Below are 6,108 nucleotides of genomic sequence, written 5' to 3' on the forward strand. Positions count from 1 at the left end.
ACCGATTTGTTGATTTTGACCATTTTTGTAGACCGCAATAGTAGCACTATGAGTGGTGGTGTGAGGAGGTGGAGGAGCTTGATTTTTTACAATTATTTGTCTCATAAATATGGAAAAAAAAAAAAGTTATGTACTGTTGTTTTAACAATCTTCAGGAGGATAAGCCACAAAAGGTCATTAAAGCAGCTGGCCGTTTGCAACTAATGGAAACTAAGTGGAAGGAAGAATATAAAATAAAAAAGGTGTTCAAGCAATAGGAAAACCCTCCACCTTAAGAACTGGAATACATTGAACAATACCCATTCAAAAATTAAGAGGACATTCACAAGACATTGAGTTAGTGCTTTGAGAGTCATGAATTTCAAACGTGCACAGAAAATTAGCTACAGTTGTTGCATGAGCCTCAACATCAGATGTATCTTAGCTTTACTGATGGAAGACAAAGGACTGGGCTATTTTTAGATTAATGTAAAATTAAAATTTCATGTCGATATTGCAGAGCCTAGAGGAAGCGTGGGGAAGAACAGAATCCAGGGTGTGTGGGTCCAGTGTGAAGTTCACACGGTGATGGGGTTTAGAGAGCCATGTCATCAGCTGATGCTGTTTCACTGTGGTTTGTCAACTCCAAACTGAGGACTGGGCACAGGCCAACGCTGTCAAAGCCACCACTACCTGCTTTAATTACCACGACCAACAAACCCACTGCACTCAAACCCTGTTGAGAAAAGAAGAGGCAGAATGAAGAGGAACTTGAAAAATACCAAACCCAGTAATGAATACCAGCTAAATGTAATTATTTCAACAAGTTGTTTTTTTTGGCTCTAGTGGCCTTTATTTGATAGTTAATTGACAGGAAAGTGGGTAATGAGAGAAGGGGGAAGACATGCAGCAAAGGTCACCAAGGCCGGGAATCAAACCTGCGACAGCTGCATCAAGGACTAAGGCCTCCTCCCTATGTGGGTTGGGCTTAACCCCTGCGCCAGCACAGCACACCCAAGTTGGGCTTTCTTAACACCTTAGCAGTGCCAAAGATTATGATCCATAACCTTCTAAATGAACAGAAATAAACTTTATTAACTAAGATATGTAAGAGCTTTGCTTTTATAATTAAATCATTTGCTTCTCAATGATATTCTACTTTACTTAGAGGTACATGTATATTAATCATTGGCTTACTCAGTTGTTATCACATATCTTTGATAAAAATGTTTGTTAGTTTTCTGAAACTATTCTATTATTCCCAAGCTACAGCTGTAGTGTGTAATCTTTATATTATGTAAAATATGTATATGTATATGTTTAAATGTTTGTCTCTTGTATAATATGAAATAGATAATCTATGAAAGAAATGCAACTCATCATAAACAACTCATTAGAGCCAGAAGGTCTTATTGTTCAAGGTGCTAATGGCGGAGAAACAACCAACAAAACGGTTTTCACAACCGTTTTGTGGATTACATAATAAATGCCATTCACATGTATACTACAACAATCTTAGCCTTATTTTAATAATAATAATATCCATGTTGATCATAGTTAGAACTAAAACATATCTTTACTTTTGTTTTACATAGAAATAACATTAAGAAGAATGAGCACTTTAATATTTAATATGATTTAATATGTATTTGATCAGTTGTCTGTGAATATAATGATTAAACGTACAAAATAACGCCAGGAGCTTGTGTCTAAGTGAGCAGTCAAGCGCAACCTGTGAAATATTCCTACTGCTTTAAAATAGCGCCACCCCATGGCGGGTTTCTCTCAATGATTTACTGATGTCTTTCTGTTTTGTCCTCTAGGTGGCGCACTCTCTCTAGTGTGTGGTCATTCTCTCTTCCCTAACTTTTCTAGCTTTTCTAAGGACACAAGGATGTATTTAAGAGTCCTCCTCTCTGCTACACACAGAGTGGCTTAACAAATACATGTTTTTGTTTTTTTTTCCTATGGAGCCTATAGAAAATACATCTTAAATGATAAAAGAAATTATGCTAGTAGTTCAAGCATATAAATGAAAGAACAAGAAACTAAGATGTATATGAAATGTTATATTATTGTGTCCTTTTCACGCCGAGATATTTGTTTTGTTTTTATTTTCTGTTTTGCCCTTGTGTTCACCGTAATGATGTATTTTTCCAATTCCCCGTATTTTCTTAAATGTTCTTGCTGTTTCATCTTCTGAAAATTGTTCTTTTTTTTTTTGTTTTTGCGTTGCATTTTTGTTCTTTGAGATGTTATTTCTCTCCTTTTTGTTTTCTTTCCAGCAACTTTAGATTCTTATAAGAGTGACCTACAATAACTTCCAATCTGCCATGTCCATGCTCGACTTCAGAGCATAAGCATGCATGCTTTCATGTCTCGTAGACTTTCCAGTGTTGCATTCCAGACGGGCCTTTGAAGGTGACATGATTTTAGCTCCCAAATAAACAAGGGTTCTGACGGCCTTGTCTGCTTTGCCCATCTCCTACAGGGTGCATGCTAACCCATGGCCTCTCTGCGCCACCGCTGCCGGTTGTAGCTTCTCTGTTTTCAGGAGAAAATGTTTTCCATTCCTTCGCCAATGAATGCCACCTTTGTCCCTTCAGCCTCCATCTTGTGTGAGAAAGCCCCCCCTTGCTGCACTCACCAAGCCTGCACAAACTTAACCTCTTCCCCCTCCACCTAACACAGGAAAGGAAGCATGCTGGTGCTGGTGCTTTCATTCAGACTCCGTAATCTGGAGGTCTGGATAAAACCTTGGCTAAGAAGGCCTGTCCGGAGGTTGTTTAGGACACAATTAGGGCTATCTTTCCTGAAATGCATAAAAGAAACCATTCGGATCATAAACAATACATACGTTTCATTACTGTAGTGAGTCAGACAGGTAGACAATGTGATGCAATGAACATGATAAGAAAAATATATCTGTTAGTACTGAGGCATTTAAAGAAATACCCAACACTTTCATTGTTCTGCGCACAACACTAATTATATTTAAATTTCAAAACTACTTAAGAGTGCGCATTTATTCATGTCTCCCATTGCCAAGGGAGCATTCTGTTTGGTGTGTGACACCTGGCTGCTTAAAACATCCTAATTTAATCCAATTCTAGCTTTATTTAAACCTCAAAACTTCAACATGCTTGTGTGTCAAAGTCTTACATAATAATAAGAATCCAAAAGTGTTCAGTGTTTCCTAACAGAGTGACAGAGTTTGACTAGAAGCAGATTAAATTGGATAACAGACTTATCACAATCGGAGTCGAGCTAAGTAAGAACTCTGTCAAATCTTTTGGAACAAAAGTGGAAACAATCAGTGAGTTCTGCTTTTAAACAGCTTTGAACCAATCAGGAGTCGTCCCTCGAATGTTCAGCTCCAAACGCAAACATCCCACCTCTACTTGTATCTGTTTTTGTAGTAGTTTATGGTTCATGGGAAAATGAGTCCTGATTTTAAAAGTGCTTGCTGAATTTCTTCCTCCAGTTGCCTCAACGACCTCTGACCCTTAAATAAATAATGAACTCTGGACAAAAGCTGCACATGTGTCACCTGTCAGTGTTACATGCCCTGCATGTTGCACTGCTTACTGAATATGCTGAGTGCCAACACCAGGCAGCTTCATTAAGTGCAACCACCTTTCTATCAGCTGTGAAAAATAAATGTTTGTGTTTCTTATTCAGGTGAAACAACAACAACAAAAAAGCCTCAAGTCTTACACGTTTACCACTGCACTTCTGCAGATGAGTGCTCTTGTCACCTGAACACGGTGACTGTGTCCAAACCTGGACACCCTGTAGACCCCTGGAGCCTCTCTGAACCCGTACAGTACAGACATCACGCACACACACACACATGCACGCACACACACACACGCACGCACACACACACCTCCCTCCAATCCTAGCCATCCCTTCACTTCCCTCTTCCTCCCCGCCTCCTCTTTTTCATCCTCCTAGCTTCCACACCCTTCCTCGCCCACCAACCCCCATCCTCACCGTGCAGCTATCCCACTGCCCTGCCATCTCGCAGCATTCCGAGGGCCGTGCAGCACACAGAGGCCTATTGTGTGCACAGCGAGTCGGCAGAAGGCGGCATACAGTCAGAGCTACAGAGAAAGCCGATGTGCGGAGATGAAATGGACTCAGCATAACTGACACGGATCTGCAGTGAAGTTGTGCTGAAAGTTACTGGATGCTGTTAATGTGGCACAACTGAGCACCGGTGGAGAAAGTAGTCAAACACTGCACTGAAGTAAAAGTACAAATAAATAGACAAAAAATATAGCACACTTTTACTTGAGAAAACGTACTTAAATTATTAAAAGTAACAGTGCTTGTCGAATGTATTTCCTAATGTAATCAAACAACATGCAGAGTTAAAAGCCGTTAAGCAAAATAAGAAACAGTAGTGATTATACATTTGAATGTTTTTATTTAACACAAAGCAACACTAATGTATAATTTGTATTTTAACTGCTGTAAATGTATTAAAATAAAAGTTATCTGCCTGAAAAAAGGGACATTAGACATTTTAGCTCTAGTTTTTCATCACCTCCACTGTTTAAAAATACTTAAAAGTTTTAAAGTGTTGAGCCACATGGAGTCACTTATTGAACAAGATAACATGAATAAGTCATTGGTTATTTTCAAACTAATAAATAAAAATAACACCATGTTGCATGAATGTAACATGTAACATAGCACCTTATAGAAAAGCATTGTAGTAGAAAGTATAAATACTTTATGTAAAATGTAGTACAGAAGCAAAGCTCTTGTACTTTGCCACCACTGCACCTGAGTTTGTTGTTCAGGTGGTTGCAACCCGTTTCTCATGTAATAACACGTGTCAGTAACTCTTTAACACATTTATTACATCAGATTTGCCACCTGTAAACTAGCGCTACCAGATTATGTTGTTCTAATTTTTTATGCAAACCTACAGCAGGTTTTGCTCAAGTCTGATTCCAATCAGACTTGAATTATTCCTGGTTATCTCCTAAATTAAAAGAGATTCTCACTTAACCATATTTTTTGCCGTATGACACAACAGCTGTGACCTAATCTTGCAGCTCTGTGTGCAACGTTTGAGCAAAGTGTAACAGTGTGTGTCTGTGCCTGCTTAGCATCTATTAATCTAGCTGGTTTATTTATTTATTAGTACAATCCTCACATTTGTTATTCCCCAAATCCATCAGCAAGATAAGGATTTATTCAAATCAAATTCAAATAAATATGCAGTGTTTTCCTCAAGCAGCTGCTTTACCTGCTGCATGACAATCTGACGTCTTTATTGCTTGGTAAATTAAAACACGGCTTAAATAAAATCAAAACCATTTGCTTTTTGTTGTTGACAGCGGTGGATATCAAATCACTTTTCTTCTAAGTTTTGTCCCAAATGTAATTGCAACCTGTCAGCCTTATCGACTTGCTGGAGGTAAATTCCTAAACTATTCTGTCCCATGTAAGGAATGAAGATGGCTAACTGGAAGGTCATAACCCAAGAATCCTAGTGCCTCTCATTGGAACAGAGAAACTCATTCATCTGGGCTTATCTGCTGTAGACGCATTTAATAAAGATCACTCATGTGTTTCATCACACCTCTGGCTCCACTGCACAATAGAGATTCTTGGCCCGTGAGAGCAATTTTATAAAATCTAGTGTCATTAAAGTAAGAAAGTGTTTCAGAGCCACCAAAATGTAACGTCTGAAGGTTTTTTTTGCCGATCACCTGGCTTTGCTTGGTGGCCAAATTTAATTTTACACCGATCCTCGTAAGGTTGTTCTTCAGGTTGGATCTCACAGCTTTGTGTCTTGATTCCAAACAAACTGACCTTTTGGTAGGCTTAACATTACTAAGAATGCAACAAAACAGCCACTTTAATAAGATACCTCAACTTCAAATGTTATGTTACGCCGCAATAGACATAAGATTAAAAGAAACAAGCTAACTAAATATTATAAACTCAAAGATTCTTCACATAAAATAATGCCAAAGGTACATTTGATTTGCAACTTGATCAGAACTTTGTCTGTTTTCATAACCAACAGTGTTTGCTCATTTGATAAAAAAAACAAACATAATAGAAACATAATAAAACATAATAAAAAACTAATCTCAGATATCCAAA

This window comes from Poecilia reticulata, chromosome 7, assembly GCF_904066995.2.
Source record: "Poecilia reticulata chromosome 7, P_reticulata-male-v2, whole genome shotgun sequence".
In the NCBI taxonomy this organism is placed as follows: Eukaryota; Metazoa; Chordata; class Actinopteri; order Cyprinodontiformes; family Poeciliidae; genus Poecilia; species Poecilia reticulata.